The 21758-nt window shown below is 40.0% G+C and overlaps 1 protein-coding gene and 1 non-coding gene across 3 annotated transcripts in view; one reads left to right on the plus strand and one right to left on the minus strand.

Moving 5' to 3' along the window:
- Positions 1-21758, plus strand: part of LOC105482314 (LDL receptor related protein 6) — a 152650-nt gene that overhangs the window by 28817 nt on the left and 102075 nt on the right. The window lies entirely within an intron of this gene.
- LOC112426806 (U6 spliceosomal RNA) lies at positions 12788-12895 on the minus strand. The gene has a single exon (XR_003018219.1). It is a non-coding gene; the product is annotated as a U6 spliceosomal RNA (small nuclear RNA).

Raw genomic sequence — 21758 nt, forward strand, 5'->3', positions numbered from 1 at the left:
GTGGTGTGTGTGTGTGTGTGTGTGTGTGTGTGTGTGTTCTCAAATGTTAACGTAGGGCTTTTTTCTTAAAATTATCTTAACTCTCATCCAGTTTTAGTTTCTTCATATCAAGTGATATCCATCACTGTGTCTCAAATTAATATGTTTCAGTTGCATTGTCTACTTTTTTATGCTTCGTATCTCTGAGCATTTATTGAAGGAATTTTGAAGGGGAGTAGTTGTAGTATAACTGAATGCCTTTACATAACACAGTATTTTAATAGCTTTGCTTTTTAATAAAAGCTTTCTTTGCATGTAGCGTTGAGCTTTTCATTCATCCTTAGTAGAAGACTGAAACTTGGTGATGACAAAGAATAGGATACCTTCCTCTGTATGGTTGGAGATGAAAAAAAAAAAAAAAGGAATAGGGTATCTTTATGAGTGTAGGCTGCCTGCATTTGGGGATTTTATCTACCTTTGATGTATTCCAGGGTTGATGACTCTTCAGAAATTACAGTGAATCTTTAAGGTTTTGGAAGGAGGGGTTTGTCAGCTAGTTTGTGAACTAGGGATAAAATATGATTGTTTTTATTTTTGTACCAATTGATATTGATACTGTATTTCTTTTAGAAATTTTCACTTAAACTTATTGAGTTTTATACTGTTTTGGTTTTCCTACCACTTGGACTGTGCCTTTCCTTCCTCCATTAGCTCTTTAAAAATGGAACAGTTTAAAAGTGCATTATTTTCTTTGTTCTTTTTCTGAGATCATACCTGTTTCCAGTTGACTTTTGCATAGAAGCAGATAGCCAATTATTTAAAATCTAAAGCTTCAGATTAGATCTTGCTTTAAAACACTGGCCCTGTATGTGAAGGATCTTGGTGTAAACAACTTATAGTTTTGAAAGATGTTCTGGTAAATTGGGAAGGTCTGTTTTCTATCCCTTGAATCCTAGAACTGGAAGGAAATCTTAAGGATCCTCTAGCTAAATGTCTTCCTTCCCTTCTTTGGGTGAAGAAACCAAGGCCTTTGACCAAGATAAAGTGAGAGGGAGCTATATTCTTAGTTGAAATTTTTGGATTCCATGTTTAGTCCTTTTTTTCTTTGTGAAAGGTATCTTACTGAAGCCATGGTTTTTTGTTTTTTGTGTTTTTTTTTTTTACAAGTTGAATTACTTAAAAAAATTCAACATGGTAGCTTTGTTTAAAGGACCTTTTAAAATAAGTTTTATGTTTTTAGGTTTACTCAGTGTACCAATTTCTTATTTTACCATTGCTTTTTGCATCCCAATTAATCCATTTGAATTCAGCTTCCTTTTGTTTGAAGTGTGCCCTTCAATGTTTCTTTCATTGAGGGTCTGTTAATAGTAACTCTTGGTCTTTGTCTAAAAATGTATTTATTTTGCCCTCATTCTTGAAATGATAATTAGAGTATAGAATTCTGTGTGATTATTTTCACTCAGACCTTTGAGAGTGTGTGGCTTTAATTGTTGGTACGATTAAGTCTGTGTTGCTTTATAATTTATCATTTATCTTTTTAATATTTTTCTGGTTTTTAAAAGCTTCTCTTGATTTTTGGTATTTTGCAGCTTTGTCTACCCTGTGTCTAGATGTGGATATATTTTTATTTATCCTGGTTGGGATTCATATTTCTAGAATCTAAGCATTTTTGTTGTTTGTTAATTCTAGAGAATTCTTACCCATTTTTTTCTTAATTTTCCTTCATTCTCCTTAGTCGTCTTTGGAACTCTTGTTTGATGTGTTCCTTTCTAATTTCTTGTTCCTTTCCTCTTAATTTTGCTCTTTTATCTTCTCTCTCATTATTTCTCTGAGCCACTTTCTGGGTTTTTTTTTTTTTTTTTTTTTTTTGTACCTGCCATTTAGATAGCAAAATTCTTTCTTCAGCTGTGCCTAATTTTGCAGTTTAATATGTTAATTGAGGTTTTAATATCAGTGACTATATTTTAATTTTTTAGAAGTTCTTTGTGTCCCTTGTTTAAAAACTTATGAGGAAATCTCAGCTACATAAAAGTAGAGAAAACAGTATATCAATAATTTTAGACTTGGAAAAAAGTTGCAAAAATTGTACATAGTTCTGGTATAACTTTCACCCAGCTTCCATAAATATTGACATTTTGTATAACCATAGAACAGTTATCGAACCAGGAATTAATGTTGATAGAATACTATTAACTAATCTGTAGACCATATTTGAATTTCTCCGTTTTCCTCATTAGTCCTTTCTCTGGGCCAGGATCCCATTTTGTGTTTAGTTATCTCCTCAGCCTTTTCTAATCTGAGATGTTTTGGTAGTCTTTCTTCATTGTTCATAACCTAGACGTTTTTGAAGATTATCGGTCAGTCATTTGTAGAACGTTCCTCAGTTTGGCTCTATTTGCTGTTTCTCGTGATTTGATTAAAGTTACACATTTTTGGCAAGAATACCACAGAAGTGATATTATGCCCTTCTCAGGGCATCCTGTCAGCAGGCACATTATGTGGATACTGGGTGATGTTACAGTTGATCACTTGGTTATGGTTTTGTCTGCTAGTTTTTTTTCACTGTAGTTATTATTTTTTTCCTTGCAATATATATTTGAGGCTGTGCAATTATCCTGTTTCTCATCATACTTTTATCCACAAATTTTATCATTCCTTGATAGTTTTTGCCTGTAGTAATTACTACTGTGGTGTTTGCTTTTTGCCAAATAGCAATTTTTCTAGTTCCATTATTCCTTCTGTGTGCATTATTAGTTAGACTTCTCCCTTAACATACAGCTGTCCTGTCTCTCTCATTTATTTATTCAGTTATTTATATGAGTGTGATATTGTGAAAATGTATTTGGTGTCTGTCCCCTGGTTCTTGGCACAGAGCTTCTAAAACCCTTGTAATTTCCTGAGCAGTAGGGGTGCTAGGTGCATCTTTTGTTCTAATATTTGGTCTTTGACTCCAGTGCCTGACATGGAACTCCTAATCCGTTGGAATTTCCTGGGTGACAGGAACATCTTTTGTTTTAATGAGGCAACTCTTGGTAGGCTTCTGGATGGGGGCTGGTCACCAGAAAGACCAAGCCATGATTAGAAGCTTGGAACTTTCAGCTCTGCTTCACATCCTTGGGAAGGGGAGAGGGACTGGAGATAAAGCTAATATCAGTCATGCCTATATAAGAAGCCTCTCTAAAAAAAAAAAAAAAAAAAAAAAAAGCCCTGAACTACGTGGGTTTTGAGAACTTCTGGGTTGGTGAACACATCGATTTTTGTGTTTCATTAGGATGGAATCTCCTGTGCTTGTGACCCTTCTAGATCTCTCCCTATGTATCTTTTCCATGTGGTTGTTCATCTGTATCCTTCGTAATATCCTTTATAGTAAACTGATAAATATAAATAAAGTGTTTCCCTGAGTTCTGTGAGCTACTGTAGCAAATGATTGAACCTGAGGAGGGGATTGTGGGAACCTCCAGTTTATAGCTGGCCAGTCAGGAGCACGGGTGCCTGCAATGGAGGGGGCAGTAACCGAGCCCGTTACTGGGATCTGATGCTGTCTTCACATAGATAGTGTCAGAATTGAACTGGCCTGTAGGACACCCAGCTGGTGGTGTAGAATTGCTTGGTGTGGGGAACCCCCCTGTTACCCCGCCCAGCAATCTGGTGTCAGAAGTGTTCAGTTATGTTGACTCTGTGAGAGAAGGAAAAGTGTTTTTCTGATACAATTGGTATGGATTCATGGGCATTTATTTTATCCTGTAGGTTATAATCCAAAACTGTCATGATTTTCTTGCTCAAATTGTTGTAGATTTGGCCAGTGGGAGCTCCTTCACCTTGGTTCCTGAGTCATTTTACATGCCCTCATTGTTTTATTTATTTATTTTTTTTATTTTTTTTCAGATGGAGTCTTGCTCTCTCGCCCAGGCTGGAGTGCAGTGGTACAATCTCAGCTCACTGCAAGCTCCGCCTCCCGGGTTCATGCCATTCTCCTGCCTCAGCCTCCCAAGTGGCTGGGACTATAGGCACCCGCCACCGCGCCCAGCTAATTTTTTGTATTTTTTAGTGGAGACAAGGTTTCACACCGTGTTAGCCAGGATGGTTTGGATCTCCTGACCTTGTGATCCACCCGCCTCGGCCTCCCAGGGTGCTGGGATTACAGGCGTGAGCCACCGTGCCTGGCCACCTCATTGTTTTTTAAGTACTTTCTTACTTTCTGGCAACTCCAGACAGTCCAGACTCATTGTGTCCTTCTTCTGTTCCACCCCTTGAATCAACTATTTCTCCAAGGAGTTCTGACTCCTTTTATTAGAGAATGGTATTTAGAAATGAAGATGTGGAAACTAGGTATGTTCTTTGCTACTGGATTTTCTTTTTTTTTCTTTTAGCCAGAGTTTTGCCCTTGTTGCCCAGGCTGGAGTGCAATGGTGCGATTATTGCTCACTGCAGCCTCCGCCTCCTGGGTTTAAGTGATTCTCCTGCCTCAGCCTCCCGAGTAGCTGGGATTACAGGCATGCGCCACCACGCCTGGCTAATTTTGTATTTTTAGTAGAGACGGGGTTTCTCCATGTTGGTCAGGCTGGTGTCAAACTCCCAACCTCAGGTGATCTGCCTGCCTTGGCCTCCCAAAGTGCATGAGATTACAGGCGTGAGCCACTGTGCCCAGCTGCATTTTCTTTTATTGTATTTAGTACCTCTCAGTGGACAGAGTTAGGAAATGCATGGTGTATGTAGACACACATACTCCTAGTTCTGTGTCTTTGCTATATGTAAAAACAAATTCATGTTATCTCCAGTTCCAATCTACTACCACAAAATTATCGTGGCCTTCTCCCTTTTCTTACTTGGGATATTTACTTCTATTCTGTGATAGTGAGAAACCTGGCTCTCATTATTCATGATATATTTTCTTATTTGCCCATCTTAGTATACATACACATTAAGAGTTTTAAAATCATTAGCCTATACCACCATTGTGAGAAACGAATTTACTTTGGTGTTATGTGAAACAATTTACATGTTCCTAAGAGTTAAAAATAACATAAAAATTTATACTTAGAAAAGTGTTCTTCTTCCCCATCCCTTCTATCGTAGTCCCATCCCCTACCCTTTTTTATCCAGTCTTTCCCCACCCCTTTCTATAGGTATCTTAGTCTTAATAATTTCTGCTTTTTTCTTGTGAATTCGTTTATGTACAAATGAGTTGATACATGTGTGTATTCTTTTTTCTTTTATTATACCTCTATTCTCTCAGAATATGAATGTGTATATTCTTTTTTTTTTTTTTTTTTGAGACATAGTCTCTCTCTGTCGCCCAGGCTGGAGTGCAGTGGCATGATTTTGGCTCACTGTAACCTCTGCATCCCGGGTTCAAGCGATTCTCCTGCCTCAGCTTCCTGAGTAGCTGGATTAACAGGTGCATGCCACCACACCTGGCTAATTTTTGTATTTTTAGTAGAGGCGGGGTTTCACCGTGTTGGGCAAGCTGGTCTCGAACTCCTGACCTCGTAATCTGCCCACCTCAGCCTCCCAAAGTGCTGGAAGTACAGGCGTGAGCCACTGTGCCCAGCCGTGAATGTGTGTATTCTTAAAATCCTCTTTTCTTACATGAAAGAGTAACATACTATAGATGTTCTTTTGCACTTTCTTTTTAAACTTTTTTTTTTTTTTTTTGAGACGAAGTCTTGCTCTGTCGCCCAGGCTGGAGTGTAGTGGCATGATCTGTGCTCACTGCAACCTCCTGCCTCCTGGGTTCAAGCAATTCTTTGGCCTCAGCCTCCCAAGTAGCTGGGACTGCAGGCGTGTGCCACCATGCCTGGCTAATTTTTTATTATTATTATTATTTTTTTGAGACAGAGTTTTACTCTTGTTGTCCACGCTAAAGTGTAATGGTGCCATCTCGGGTCACCACAACCTCCGCCTCCCAGGTTCAAGTGATTCTCCTGTCTCAGCCTCCCGAGTAGCTGGGAATACATGCATTTACCACCATGCCCGGCTAATTTTGTATGTTTAGTAGAGATGGGGTTGCTTCATGTTGGTCAGGCTGGTCTCGAACTCCTGACCTTGTGATACACCTGCCTCGGCCTTCCAAAGTGCTGGGATTACAGGCATGAGCCACTGCACCTGGCCAAAACTTAACATTTTGAATGTCATTCCATATCATTTCATAGAGATCTTCCTCATTTTTTGCCAGTGCATAGTGTACCATTTTGTGAATGTACCATAGTTTATTCAACCACTCTCTATATGTAGGCTTTTAGGCTGTTTTTCTTTCCTTTTTTTTAATTAGCTGAGATATTTTAAGGCAGATTCACATACTGACATCTCACTTGTAAATATTTTATTTTGCATCTCGAAAAAATACTTTTTTCTAGAATCATAATGCCATTGTCTTTCACATACCTTGCAATGAACAGTTCTTTAATGTTACAAATTAGTCTGTTGGTACTCAGATATCTGTGTCTCAGAAATGTTGCTTTATAGTTGGTTTGTTTGAAATCGGGATCCAAACAGGTTTACAAGTTGCACATGGTTTTTCTAGAGCAGTTGAGTTGGTCCTCCCCTTTTCCCTTTTTATCTCTTACCCTGTTGACTTAATTGAAAAGACTGGGTCAGCTGTCCTGTAGAATGTCCCAGATTTTTTATTTTCTTTCTTTCATTCATTCATTCATTCATTTGTTCATTCATTCATTCATTCATTCATTTTTTTGAGATGGAGTGTGGCTCTGTTGCCCAGACTGGAGTGCAGTGGCGTGATCTTGGCTCACTGCAACCTCTGCCTCCCGGGTTCACGCCGTTCTCCTGCCTTAGCCTCTCGAGTAGCTGGGACCACAGGCGCCCACCACCACGCCCAGCTAATTTTTTGTGATTTTAGTAGAGTCGGGGTTTCACCGTGTTAGCCAGGATGGTCTCGATCTCCTGACCTCGTGATCCGCCTGCCTCAGCCTCCTGAAGTGTTGGGATTACAGGCGTGAGCCACCGCGCCCGGCCAAGTTTTTATTTTCTAACAAATTATTGTGGTATTTGATTTATTTTTATCCCCCTGTTACTTGGAAAATGAAATTAGATTTGAAGACTTGATTAGAGACAGAGTTAACATTTTGGCATGAATGCCTCAGAGGTAGTACTGAGTACTTTGTATTTGTCACATCAGAAGTTGTCCTATATTGTAGTGATGCTAAGATTATTCACTAGGTTCAGATGGTCAAATTTTCTGGCAGTTGGGATGCTAGATGCATCTTTTGTTGTAATATTTGGTTTTTGACTCTAGTGCCTGAAAGTTACTATCTTTATTTGTAAGTTGAGCCCTTTCCTCTTGTGTCCTTATTTGTGGGATGATCCTTTTGTATTTTGCCAAATACCTAGTTCCTTATTAACCACTCATCTATTGATTATTTTAGCATGCACTGAGGATTGCTTTCTTGTGTTTTCTTATTAGGGATATCTATTATTATTTGATGATGTCTTTTCTTGTGTTATGTATTTTATTCCATCTTTTATGTGTTTTAATAATTTAAATATTTATAATCTCTATCAAGTTGTTCAGTTTTCTGAAGTTCTTAAAAATCCACTTTTTTTTTTTTTTAAATTTATACCTGCTGGATTCTTGCTTAAGGTTAAATGCTTCCTTGAGTGTTTTATATAGTTTTGGATTGTGAGCTGATCTTCAGAGAGGCTATCCTTGAGAATTCTGAGTGACTTGGGGGCATATTCCTCCAGAGAGATTTTGGGTTGCTTTTGCCAAGTTCACTGGAGGTGTTTCCAGTGACCACTTAACTTTTTTTTTTTTTTTTTTTTTTTTTTGAGACAGAGTCTGACTCTTGCCCAGGCTGGAGTGCAGTGGCGTGATCTCGGCTCACTGCAAGCTCTGCCTCCCGGGTTCATGCCATTCTGCCTCAGCCTCCCGATAAGCTGGGACTTCAGGTGCCCACCACCATGCCCGGCTAATTTTTTGTATTTTTTAGTAGATACAGGGTTTCACCGTGTTAGCCAGGATGGTCTTGATCTCCTGACTTTGTGATCTGCCCACCTCGGTCTCCTAAAGTGCTGGGATTACAGTCGAGAGCCACCGTGCCCAGATGACCACTTAACTTTTTAAAGTATAATTTATATACAGTAAATTGCACAGATCTCAAGTGTGAAGTTTGAGGGTTTTTTTGTTTTGTTTGTTTGTTTGTTTTGAGGCAGAGTCTCACTTGGTCAGTGGCGCGGTCTCAGCCCACTGCAACCTTTGCCTCCCAGGCTCAAGCAATCCTCCCATCTCAGCCTCCTGAGCAGCTAGGACTACAGGTGTGTGCCACCACATCTGGCTAATTTTTGTATCTTTTTTAGAGATGGGGTTTCGCCATGTTGCTCAGGCTGGACTTGAATTCCTGGGCTCAAGTGATCTGTCCACCTCAGCCTCTCAAACTGTTGCAATTACAGGCATGAGCCACTGCGCTGCTCAGCCTGAGTTTTTTTTTTGTTTTTGTTGTTGTTTAAACAAAAAAACCAAAACAAAAAAACTGTTTCCTGGGCTGATCTAAAAACTTCTGGGACTACAGGCATGAGCCACTGTGCCCAGCTTAGTTTGAGTTTTGGTAAATGAGTTATCAAATGTTATCATTGCCCTATTCAAGCAGAAATATTTTTTATATTTAATTTTTGAAGTTGGGAGTTTCTGTACTATGTGCATAGAATAAATCAAACTCTAAACCTACCTAGGGGCGGCCTTATGATTATGAAGTCTTTGGTGATCTTTCCTACCTTTTCAAAGCCTAGGGCAAGACAAAAAAGACTTCCTTGTCTCCCTCTGTCGGTGGGCAGATCTTTCTACTTCATTGTTGAGGATCCATGCTTTGTGCAGGAATCTTACTTCTAACACTGTGTCTTGTGTGCCAAACTCTTCCCTGGTTTGCCATTGTAATAGACGTTCCTCAGTTTCTGAGATCAGAAAATCCAGGGTCATCATAGCATCAGATCAAACATGTACTGCTTTATTTTGAGATGGAGTCTTGCTCTGTCACCCAGGCTGGAGTGCAGTGGCACGATCTCAGCTGACTGCAACCTCTGCCACCCGGGTTCAAGCCATTCTCCTGCCTTCGCCTCTGAAGTAGCTGGGACTCCAGGCACCTGCCACCACACCTGGCTAATTTTTGTGTTTTTAGTAGAGATGGGGTTTCACCATATTGGCCAGGCTGGTCTCGAACTCCTGAAGATCTGTCCACCTTGGCTTCCCAAAGTGCTGGGATTATAGGCGTGAGCCACTGCGCCCGGCCATGCACTGCTTTTTACTTTCTTGTTCATTTTTGATCTCAGGAGATTTTCCCTACTTTCTTGATAAGTTCTACATTTAAAGAGGTGTTTGTATATTTTATTTTGTGTATATGTATAAATCAGATAAAAAGATTCACCATTAGTTCTATTTGTTTTGTAAAAGAAGTATTTTCTGGTTGTCTTTTTACCAAATTACCGGAATAGAAACTCTAACTTACGTGTTTTAAAATATTGTCTATTATTTCATGTACCATGTGCATGATAGTTGAGAATTAGTCATATGTATATTAATGACTTATTTTAATTATGGGTAGGATTATATAAGTAACTTCAAGGATCGTGACATGATTTATGACCTAGTATAGATCTGGGTCACTTAGTTTTTATAGCTCAAGTCTCAATGTCTTAATTAGTCACCTTTGTATGTAATTACATCTTGTAAAAGGTGAAATTTTATCCCTTTAGTCTAGATTTATTGAAACTGAACATTTCTGAACATTTTCATTATGGGAAACTGGATTCAAATTGAGTATACATTTCAAATTAGGGCGTGTGAATATTTTGGAAGATTTGTTGTTTTATCCTTACCTAATCAAATAAATGCTTTGGATTATGATAAAAATGTATAAAGTAAATTTGTAAAAATGGCTTGTGTGTCTAATCTTATTATCATTTTGAGATATTTTTATTTTCCTGGCATAAGAAATTGTGACATCTTGAAAACTTAATATATGTTTACTTGCTTTACTTCTCTCCCAGTTAAAATGAAGCCCATCTTCTACCTTTCACTCCATTTAAAAATTATTTTCCAGAAAACATTACAAATGAATATCAGACCAGACACAGCAATAAAATTACATTTATGTGGACACTAATGAACAGCATATAACAGCCTGGTCCTGGTTTTCATGATTTTTGGATGAATAGCAGATGTGTATACTATTGCAAAGTGGAGCTGTGACCACATATATTTATTTAATTATTCAGTATCAAGTACATATGTTCATTCTCTCTTAATTCAAAGCCAAAATAAAGCTAATTGAGGCCAAAATAAATTAGAGGCCAAATAGATTACATAACCAGAGTTAATAAAGATTATTGCTGAAGTGAGATTTCTTCTATATAAGCCTATAGCCTAGCTTTTGAGAAGCCAAGGGAGATATTTATCACATGCTTTGTTTCCCAAAGCATACTAAAATTGACTTTAAAATATGTTGCTGATAAAAGCCCCTGCAGAATATATTACACAACTAGTTGAATTAAGCAACTTCCTTGTTAAGTGCTTTTATGTATCTACAGGTTTCTAAGGTAGATTCTAAGGTTGATTAAATAAACAAAACCAAAACTGCTCTTTAATATGTGCACACCAATTTTTATTTTTTGAAAGAGTCTAAAATAAAATGAAGTAGTCAAGGCATGTACCTCACAGTTTAATTTTTTTTTTTTTTTGAGACGGGGTCTCGCTCTGTGGCCCAGGCTGGAGTGCAGTGGCCGGATCTCAGCTCACTGCAAGCTCCGCCTCCCGGGTTCACGCCATTCTCCTGCATCAGCCTCCCGAGTAGCTGGGACTACAGACACCGGCCACCTCGCCCAGCTAGTTTTTTGTATTTTTTAGTAGAGACGGGGTTTCACCGGGTTAGCCAGGATGGTCTCGATCTCCTGACCTCGTGATCCGCCCGTCTCGGCCTCCCAAAGTGCTGGGATTACAGGCTTGAGCCACCGCACCCGGCCTCTTTAATTTTTAAATGGCTGAGTTAAGCGAGAGATTTTCAAGTCTCAGTGTGAGATATTCCTTTTTTTTTTTTTTTTTTTTTTTTTGAGACGGAGTTTCACTTCTGTTGCTCAGGCTGGAGTGCAATGGCACAATCTCGGCTCACAGCAACTTCCGCCTCGCGGGTTCAAGCGATTCTCCTGCCTCAGCCTCCCACGTAGCTGGGATTATAGGCATGATCCACCAGGCCGGGCTAATTTTGTGTTTTTAGTAGAGACGGGGATTCTCCATGTTGGTCAGGCTGGTCTCGAACTCCCGACCTCAGGTGATCTGCCTACCTTGGCCTCCCACAGTGCTGGGATTACAGGTGTGAACCACTGTGCCGGGCCGATGTTCTTCATTTTAATAGAAAATGTTTGTGTCATATCCTAGCAGATCTTGAGAATGTTTTTTCCCTCAGGACTTTTCCTGCATCACATCCCTGCACCGTGTCCTCTGAGCAGGCCTCAGTAGCTGCCGATCCTCTTGAGTCGGCTTCAGTGCTGCATCCTTGAATGCAATCAATGAATGCCTCTTTCCTGGCTCGCTGGGGCCTGTTGTCATTTTTCTGCTTTCCCTAGAGCAGTGGTGCCCAAACTTTTTGGCACCAGGGACCGGTTTTGTGGAAGACAGTTCTTCCACAGGAACTGGGCAGTAGCGGGCTGGGTGGGATGGTTTCCGGATGAAACTGTGCCACCTCAGATCAGGCATTAGATTCACATATGGAGGTGTGCAACCTAGATCCGTTGCATGCGCAGTTGACAATAAGGTTCGCACTCCTGAGACTCTAATGCTGCCACTGATCTGACAGGAGGCAGAGCTCAGGCAGTAGTGCTTGCTTGCCTGCTGCTCACCTCCTGCTGTGCGGCCAGTTCCTAGCAGGCCACTGACTGCTACTGGTCCACAGCCTGCGGCTTGAGGACCCCTACCCTAGAGAAGGGCGCAGTCTCATAAAGCAGATCCTGAAACTAAAGACTCACTCTGCTGCTGGGTCACTGCATAAACTGAAGACACCTACTTGTTACCTTTTAGGCATAGCATTTACCTCTTCCTGTTAGGTCTCTTCTCTCTTCTCTTCCTTGATAGAGCCTTGCTCTGTCACGTAGGCTGTTGTACAGTGGCGTGATCTCGGCTCACTGCAACCTCCGCCTCCCAGGTTCAAGCGATTCTTGTGTCTCCAGCCTCCCCAGTAGCTGGGACTATAGGCATGCATCACCACACCCAGCTAATTTTTGTATTTTTAGTAGAGACAGGGGTTTCACCATGTTGACCAGGCTGGTCCTGAACTCCTGACCTCAGGTGATCCCCCTGCCTTGGCCTCCCAAATGGCTGCAATTACAGGTGTGAGCCACTGTACCTGGCCAGGCTCTCTTTCTTAATCCTTACCTTGGATACTTGATTTAGCTACTCTTGGGGAAATGTGCCAAATGAGGATTTGGTACCCGTCGTATTGACCACTGAATACTAAAAATGAGTGCCAAGCTTTACAGAACCGCAAACTGAAGCAGAAAGGGCTCTCCCCTCTTGCCTTTTTTTTTGTTGGTTTTTTTGTTTGTTTTTTGTTTGTTTTTAAATAAAAGACCATTTTTTAGAACAGTTTTGGGCTTACAACAAAATTGGCTGGAACAAAATACTCCTAATTTCTCCCTGTATTGTTGCCATCATTCATTTCACTTATATGTAAGCTAAAATCATTGACTGCATTGTTGCTGTTACTATTTTGAACAAACTGTTGTTAGCTCAACTAAGAATAAGGCCGGGTGAGGTGACTCACACCTGTAATCCCAGCATTTTGGGAGGCCAAGGTGGGTGGATCACCTGAGGTCAGGAGTTCGAGACTATAAATTTGCTTGTCATCCTTGCGCAGGAGCCATGCTGATCTTCTCTGAATTGTTCCAGTGTTAGTATGTGTGCTGCTGAATTGAACGCAGTTCTTAGATACTCTGTTCCCTTTTTTTCAGTCTTTTTAAAAAATTTGCTTTTCAGCTTTGGAAGTTTCTACGAACATTCTCAAACTCAGATTCCTCAGCCACGTACAGTATACTAATGAACCCATCAAAGGCATTCTTCATTTATGTTATAGTGTTTTTGATCTCCAGCATTTCTCTTTGATTTTTCCCCTAGCTTACATTATCAGTCTATTCTTCCATGTTGTCTGTTTTTTCCCATTAGCACCCTTAGCATATTAATCATAGTTGTTTTAAATTCTTGTCTGTTTATTGCAATATTCTTGCCATATTTGAATCTGGTTATGATACTTGCTCTGTCTCTTCAAACTGCTTTTTTGTCTTTTAGTATGCCTTGTAATTTTTTGTTGAAAGCCAGATATGATATATCAGATAAAAGGAATTGTGATATATAGGCCTTTTGTAATGTGATGGTAAGCTGTAGTTCAATGACTGTATCTCAGTTGTTTAGTAAGCCGTTGCCCTGGGCTGTGAGCTTCACAAGTGCTTCTCAGTTCTTTTCATCCCCTTAGGTGGGACAGAATGGTTAGAGGAGGCTGGAATTAAGTATTTCTCTTCTGTGTAGACAGAAAGAGGGAGGTCGAGCTGGATATTTCCCTTCCCCCAGGTTGGTTAGGCTGTAGTAAGATGGATTTTCTTGAGGGCAGACCTTACCAGAACTATAGCTTTACAAGAACTCTCCTTGCACAGGCAGCAGTGGGTATTTTTCTTGGATCTCTCTCTCTCTCTCTCTTTTTTGAGACACACACTCACTCTGTTGCCTAGGCTGGAGTGCAATGGTATGTATGATCTTGGCTCAGTGCAACCTCTGACTCCCAGGTTCAAGTGATTCTCCTGCTTCTGCCTCCTGAGTAACTGAGATTACAGGTGTCCTCCACCATGCCCGGCTAATTTTTGTATTTTTAATAGAGAGAGGGGTTTCACTATGTTGGACCGGCTGGTCTCAAACTCCTGATCTCAAGTGATCCACCTGCCTCGGCCTCTCAAAGTGCTGGGATTAGAGGAGTGAGCCACCGCACTGGCTCAGATCTTACCATGAGAACCCGGTAGGGCTCCTGGAGGTAAAACTGAAAAAAGTGTCCCTAGAGTTTAACTTTCAGATTTGTCCATACCAGGCCTCCAGCAAGTCATCAGTTGCAATTTAGGTTTTCCTACTTGGGTGCTGGCTCCGATAGAGAGGTTTTTGTCCATGGATTTCTGCTTTGATAAATTATGATCCTTTGTATCACCTTGTCTGTCTATCCAATTGTGGGGGAGTGGTTTGCCCTGTGACCTTACCTCTCTGATGGATCTAAGAAGAGTTGTTGATCTTTGTTGTTGTCGTTCAGCTTTTTACTCACTATTAGGATAGAGTATTACTCACATTAGGATAGAGTAACGATTTTCAAGCTTCTCCCCCCACCAGATGGAGTCTTGCTTTGTTGCCCAGGCTGGAGTGTAGTGGCGCGATTTTGGCTCACTGCATCCTCCCATCCTCCACCCTCTGGGTTCAAGCGAATTGCCTGCCTCAGCCTCCCAAGTAGCTGGGATTACAGGTGCCTGCCACCACAACTGGCTAATTTTTGTATTTTTAGTAGAGATGGGGGTTTCACCATGTTGGTCAGGCTGGTCTAGAACTCCCGACCTCAGGTGATCCGCCTGCCTGGGCCTCCTAAAGTGCTGGGATTACAGGTGTGAGCCACCGCCACTGGCCATTCAGAGGTTTTATTTTGGATTCAGGCAGGCATCCAGGGAATAAATATGTTCTTACCTTATTTATATCCTTGGTCTTAGTCTAGTTCCCTGTGTGTTGGTGTTGCGCTACTGATACTGTTATTTATTATGAAAGACAATGTACCTACAGTAAGCTGATACTGTTCAGTGGACTGGACTGATTTAGTTTAAAAATCCTTGTAGTGAGACTGAGCTGGGTAAGTGAACCCATATCATATCAGTTTATATATAGGAGGTTTGAAGTGGATGTGAAAGCAGTATAATGAATTCATAACTGTTTTCAGGCTTTCATTAATTTATTTTTGATAGACACATAAATGATAGAGAACTTGGTTGTAAAATAAGGATATGAAATCTGTTTTTTATATAAATAACTCTGACATTTTTCTTTTGAAGCCTAATCATGAGCAGACAACTGTTAGTAATCTGAAAGTGAAGTTTTCTGAAATGAGTCTCCTAGAGATTGTGGAGAAAAAAGGTGGTATGTGCATGGAGATAAGCCTGCAAGCATGTAGACTCTGCACTCTGTTTAGTAGAATTGAAGATGACTGTGGAAATAGGTATGTTTGTTTGAAGAATGGTGGTAAAATTGTTTGTAAGATGTTATATATGTAGAAGATGAGAAACATAGAAAAAAGCATACTACACAGTTGTCAAAACCCATAGGACTTTATAGCAGAAAGCGTGGACCTTAATGAATACAAATTTTAAAATACCATATTTTTAGGAGGCTGGGGGATTCCAGGATGGAATGCAGATTGAGACAGAAGAATCTAATTGTATTAGAGATGTATGAAACAACCTCCTTGAAGTGGGTGATGGGGAAAAACTGTTGATCTAATTTATTTTGGAAATGCGTAGTGCCTGTTATACTAAAGGCAAAAAGCACTGCACATATTCTATACTTGTAGTGTACGTTAGTTGATAATATTGCTTCATATAAAGGTATAGTTAACGATTCTGATACCTCTGGTAATGTATACTAGAGTTAAACAGTTAAGTAAAGTGGATGGTGGATTGTGGGAGTCAGATTTCTCACTGTTGGAATGGAAAGTTACAAGCAAGGAGAAGGGGGCTAGAATGATCCATGTGGTAAAGGATTAGAATTGGAGACATCAGTGTTTAGTCCATGTTTAGCTTAATATATACAGTGTATACTTTAAATAAGATTAGTTGATTAACCTTAAAACAATGAAAAATCTCAGCTTTGGAATTCATACACATTAAAAATTAAGATAGGAGTAGTAGAAAACTATAATTAATATTTTTAGCATTTGATTTAAAAAATACTGTAGGATTTTGTAGGACTGGGAGAGGGTCCTAGGCCCATACCTGTGTATTACCAGTCATATTGTTGAATGACCCTCAAGATGAAAGATTGTATTGATATAAACAAGTGCAGATTCCTTCATCATACAGTAGTAGTTGTATTTTACAGTATTTGTAATTTTATATAAATTATTGTTTGAATACGTGTGGCATGGCTGTACCTTAGCCATCATTCCCAAGGGGAAACACAGCAACGGGGTTTCAGTGTAGCTAATACTTGTACCTAATTTTCTGTTAAATACTTGGTTTGTGGCAAGACTTGTAGGATGTTCATTTCCCAGTCATTCTGGGAGGCTCAGATAAATGACCATCACATGCATCTAAATGGTTTGGGGAAATTCAGGTCTTAGGTCCTCCTTTTTTTCCTGATGAAATGAAGAACTTGAGTGAAATAATTAGGGAGGTGTTTCTTAAAATCCTTGGAGCATCTTTATAATTGTTATTATTCTTAACTAATGGTCTGTGTGGAGGTTACCACATAGTCTGGGAGGATGATTTAAAGTATTTTATTTTGGTGTTGGACTGTGTCATCTATAATTTTGGCTTCAGAGAATAGAGTAAAATATGATTGAGATTTAATTGGTGGTTTTTCTGAATTGATCTAGGAGTGATTTGCTAAATGCTTTATATACTTATCCTAGAAATATTCGTTAGTGTTTTTAGGATTGTATATGTAACTTTTGTTACTATACATTTACTATGTATTTTCTGATGTTACAAAGACTAATGTAAGGAAAGATAATATTTTGGTTTCATTCTCTCATTACAGTGCAGATTCTGATTTAGTAGATCTAGGATGGCGCTTGATTGGTTCATGGACCACACTTTTGTCATAAGTATGTATACATAGGAAAAAACATAGCATATATAGGGTTTGGTACTATCTGCAGTTTCAGGCTTCCACTGGGGGGTCTTGGAATGTTTCCCCTGCAAGAATGGAATGTTTCTTTATATATATAGAGGGTTATCGCTATAAATATATAAAACTGGGTGCCAAAAGCTTGAAAGGTTATAGAGGAAATTTGAAAATCTACTTTTATTCTCACAGATGTGTGTATTTTTACTTAGTAAAATTTACTGCTTAGTAAAATTTAAGCAGTACTTGTGAACTTTTCAAATCCCCTTTCTCAATTTGTAGAGCTTTTGAAGGAAATGTGGAAAGCCATTGTGTGAGAAGGAATTTTATTTGTTGCTTTGTTCCCTTATGTGGTCTTGTACAGCGGAAGGGCTGAGTACCAACTGGGGCTTAATGATTAGCTAATATTTAGGGTCAGTGGTTAATGAGTTAAATACATTAACACCACCTGTGCAAGAATAAATGCTATGGATAAACAGGTGCTTGAGAACATCACGTTCCTCTTCACTGGTTCTAAGCCCTGTCTGAGTGCATTAGAATTCCTTGGGGAGCTGTTTATACTGATTCCTGAGTTTGAGCCCAGACCAGTTTAATCAGAATCTCTGATGAAAGAACCCACATAATAGATATTTTAAAATAAGTTTCTTAGATCATTCTCAAGTGCTGCCAGGGTTGAAATTTTTTGCTGTAGGTATTTCATGATGTTGCTGATGCTGTTGATGCTGTTATTTGTGTGTGTGTGTGTCAGGGAAGAGGGGGAGGTGCACAGTCTAAGAAACATACTAAAGCAACAATTCTGGTTTCTTAATATTCAAGAACTGGTTATCTTGTGATCATTATGTATGATGATTATTGGGTTTTGAAGTTATGAAGGCTTGGGTAAAGCAAACTGTTCAATTGGGTTTTCTCTTACACTTCATTGTTCATGGTGATATAAGTACCAAAGTTTAATGTTAAGTTGGCTTTTGCATCTGTAATAAATTGTTCCTTTTATATCAATTTGCATCAAGATGTTGTTTTAAATGTGTGTACAGAAAGAAGGGTCAGGATGTGATTTAGCTGACAGTTTTCTGCTAACCAGTCTCATGAATATTGACACTGGTTCTCAAGGAGAGAGGGGTCATAATAGATTGTGGGAAGAACTGTGACACTTTGCAGACGTGCCATTTGTAGAAGGTAGGGAGTTCTAACATATGAAACTGTCAGAGCAAGGGTTGAAGTTACTTTATCTAAACTTTAAAATGATGCTTTGGGATGCCGTTGTGATCTAAGAATATGTGTTAGGCTGGGCATGGTGGCTCATGCCTGTAATCCCAGCACTTCGGGAGACTGAGGTGGGTGGATCACTTTAGCTCAGGAGTTTGAGACTAGCCTGGGCAGCATGGTGAAACCCTGTGTCTACTAAAAATAGAAAAAATTAACCGGGTGTGGTGGCGCACTCCTGTGTTCCTCCCATTTACGCAGGAGGCTGAGGTGGGAGGATTGTTTGAGCCCAGGAGGTGGAGGTTGCAGTGAGCTGAGATTGTACCACTGCATTCCAGCCTGGGTGACAGAGCGAGACCCTGTCTCAAGATAAATAAATAAATAAATAAATAAATAAATTTAAAAAACTAAGAAAAATGCATGTCAGTGTTCATAGTCTTAAATAATAGAAATCCCTCTACTTTAATTATAAATGACTTTGTGATTAAAGAGGATATTGGGCTACTCATAGAATTTCCTAAAGGGTAGAAGAAGCAGTCTTGTGCAGGAACAGTGCTACGTACTATACTGCAGAGCTGGTCCAATGAAGGCATCACTGTTAGGTGACATGTTCACACTGTTTGTACTTTCTCTGACATAAGGTGACAGATACTCCTAAAACTGTTGTCATTGTTTTCTTTTAAAATTGGATGAAGGAAGAATTTTTTTTTTTTGAGACAGGGTCTCGCTCTGTTGCCCAGGCTGGAATGTAGTGGCATGATCTCAGCTCACTGCAACCTCTGCCTCCCGGGTTCAAGTGATCCTCCCTCCTCAGCCTCCCTAGTAGCTGGGACTGCAGGCGTGCACCACCATACCTGGTTAATTTTTGTGTTTTTAGTAGAGACGGGGTGTTACCATGTTGACCAGGCTGGTCTCGAACTCCTGACCTCAGTTGATCTGTCTGCCTCAGCCTCCCAAAGTGCTGGGATTACAGGCGTGAACCACTGTGCCCAGCTGGAAGAATTAATTAATTCAAACTGGAGTAAATTAGCTGTTGCTATTGCCTTCAACCTTGCCAGAATGGATTGCTTATGGGGCTTGCTTCTGTCACTGCTTCCTCTTTGACCTCTACATCCTCCTCCTTGAGTTGCTTCAATTTTTCAAAGTTGGGGTTGGTTTGTCTGACTGGAAAAGCTCAGGACTTACACGTAACCCTGTCCTAGTTAGGAGAGAGATGCGGAAAACAAATACCTGGTTTTCAATTTCTTTAGTTTTAGGGCAAGGTTCTGCCTTATAAAGTGAAGAATTCTCCAAACATAGGAAAGTGGATTCGATAAAGCTGGGTAGCCCCCTCCGGTGCCATATATCCATGAAAGAACATTTGTGAATGAAAGGGAATGGTTACAGGATTTGTGGATATCTTTGCTGTGATTTGAGTCTTGTTTGTATTTTTTTTCCCTTTCTAATGTTGAAAAATGAATGAGGTGCAATGGTAGATACAAAAGCAGGAGACAGTTGGCCTGGCAGGGTGGCTCACGCCTCTAATCCCAGCACTTTTGGGAGGCTGAGGCGGGTGGATCACAAGGTCAGGAGACCGATACCATCCTGGCCAACATGGGAAACCTTGTCTCTACTAAAAATACAAAAATTATCCGGGCGTGGTGGCGGGTACCTATAGTCCCAGCTACTCGGGAGGCTGAGGTAGGAGAATCGTTTGAACCTGGGAGGTGGAGGTTGCAGTGAGCCGAGATGGTGTCACTGCACCCCAGCCTGGGCAACAGAGTGAGACTGTCTCAAAAAACAAACAAACAGAAAACAAAAAGGGGTGGACAGTTAAGAGTATTTTTGTAAGAGTAAATTTGTAACTGAAGTGGGCCCTACAAGTAATCTGTTGTTTATTTTATTTTATTGTTTTGTTTTGTTTTTTTGTTTTATTTGAGATGGAGCCTTGCTCTGTTGCTCAGGCGGGAGTGCAGTGATGCGATCTCCACCTCCCAGGTTCAAGCAGTTCTCCTGCCTCAGCCTCTTGAGTAGCTGGGATTACAGGCGCCTGCCCACCACGACTGGCTAATTTTTGTCTTTTTAGTAGAGACGGGGTTTCACCATGTTGATCAGGCTGGTCTCGAACTCCTGACCTCGTGACCTACCTGCCTCAGCCTCCCAAAGTGCTGGGATTACGGGCATGAGCCACCGCGCCTGGCCTCCTTTATTTTGTTAAAAAATTAAGGAAATACTTCAAATGTATCAATATCTGGCTGCTGCTTTCCAGATTACAAAATCAAAGCCCATCTCTTCTAAGTGACTTGCCTGAAACTAGAAAATAGCAGATCCGTGATAAATCAGGTATTTCCTTTAATTATTTTTACTCTGTCTTTACTCACACTTAAAACTTAGTTGGGAGAGAGGAATACATATATGAAACAATCACAAGACAACCCTAAGGAAGCACATAAGTAAAAGAGAGTGATGAGATCCAGTTGCTGCATGAATTAATAAAGAATTGAAAGTGAATTGATTAGGGAAGCTTTCTTTATAGTAATGACTTTGAAATAGGCTCTGGAATGAGAAAAGGGAAAGGCATTTCAAAGGAAGAAAAAGTACCTTTATTACCTTTATTGAGGTAATAAAGAAGTTATATATGGAGGCCAGTAATGGATTAGAGAATAGGACTCATATGTTGTGGTCGTGTGCTTTTGGGGTTGATCATTTGCTCGTGGTCCTTAAATATCTGGTTTAGAGTTTGAATTTGCCTCCTCTGGAGTTCCTATAGCTTAAAAAAATTTAGATATAATTCACATGCCGTAAAATTCATTTTTTTTGGATATATATAATTCAGTGATTTTTAAATATAGTCATGAAGTGGTACAGCCCTCACCACTGTCTTAATTTCAGAGTATTTTCATCACCCCATAATTAAACTCTGACTAAACCCACTAACAGTCTCTCCTCATTTGTCCCCTTCTCCTAGCTCTTGGCAGCCATGAATCTACTTCCTATCATTATAGATTTGCCTGTTTTGGACAATTCATATATGTGGAATCATTCAGTATGTAGCCATTTGTGCCTGGTTTCAAGGTTCTTTCATGTTGTAGCATGTGCCAGTACTTCATTCCTTTTGATGGCTGAATTCTGTATAGAAGTAACCACCTTTTGTTTGTTCATTCATCAATTGATGGACACTTTGTTTACATGTTTTGGCTGTTATGAATGATTTTGCTATGAACATTTGTATACAGGTTTTTGTGTAGACAGATGTTTTTAATTTTCATGAGTATCTAGAAGTGGAATTGCTAGGTCATATGGTAACTCTGTTTAAGTTTCTTTTTATGAACTACCAAATTGTGGGGTTTTTTTAAGATGGAGTTTTGCTCTTGTGGCCCAGGCTGGAGTGCAATGGCGCAATCTCGGCTCACTGCAACCTCCGCCAGCCGGGTTCAAGCAATTCTCCTGCCTCAGCCTCCTCAGTAGCTGGGATTACAGGTGCCCACCACCACTCCCGGCTAATTTTTGTATTTTTAGTAGAGATGGGGTTTCAACACGTTGGCCAGGCTGGTCTGGAACTTCTGACCTCAGGTGATCCACCTGCCTCGGCCTCCCAAAGGGCTGGGATTATAGGCATGAGCATCGGCACCCAGTCCCACATTGTCTTTTAAACTTGCTCTACCATTTTTTTATTTCCACCAGCAGTGTATGAGGGTTTCGGTTTCTCTGTTTCCTTCATTATTTGTTATTCTTTGTCTCTTTC

The sequence above is a fragment of the Macaca nemestrina genome, chromosome 10 (genome assembly GCF_043159975.1).
Source record: "Macaca nemestrina isolate mMacNem1 chromosome 10, mMacNem.hap1, whole genome shotgun sequence".
NCBI classification, from domain to species: Eukaryota; Metazoa; Chordata; class Mammalia; order Primates; family Cercopithecidae; genus Macaca; species Macaca nemestrina.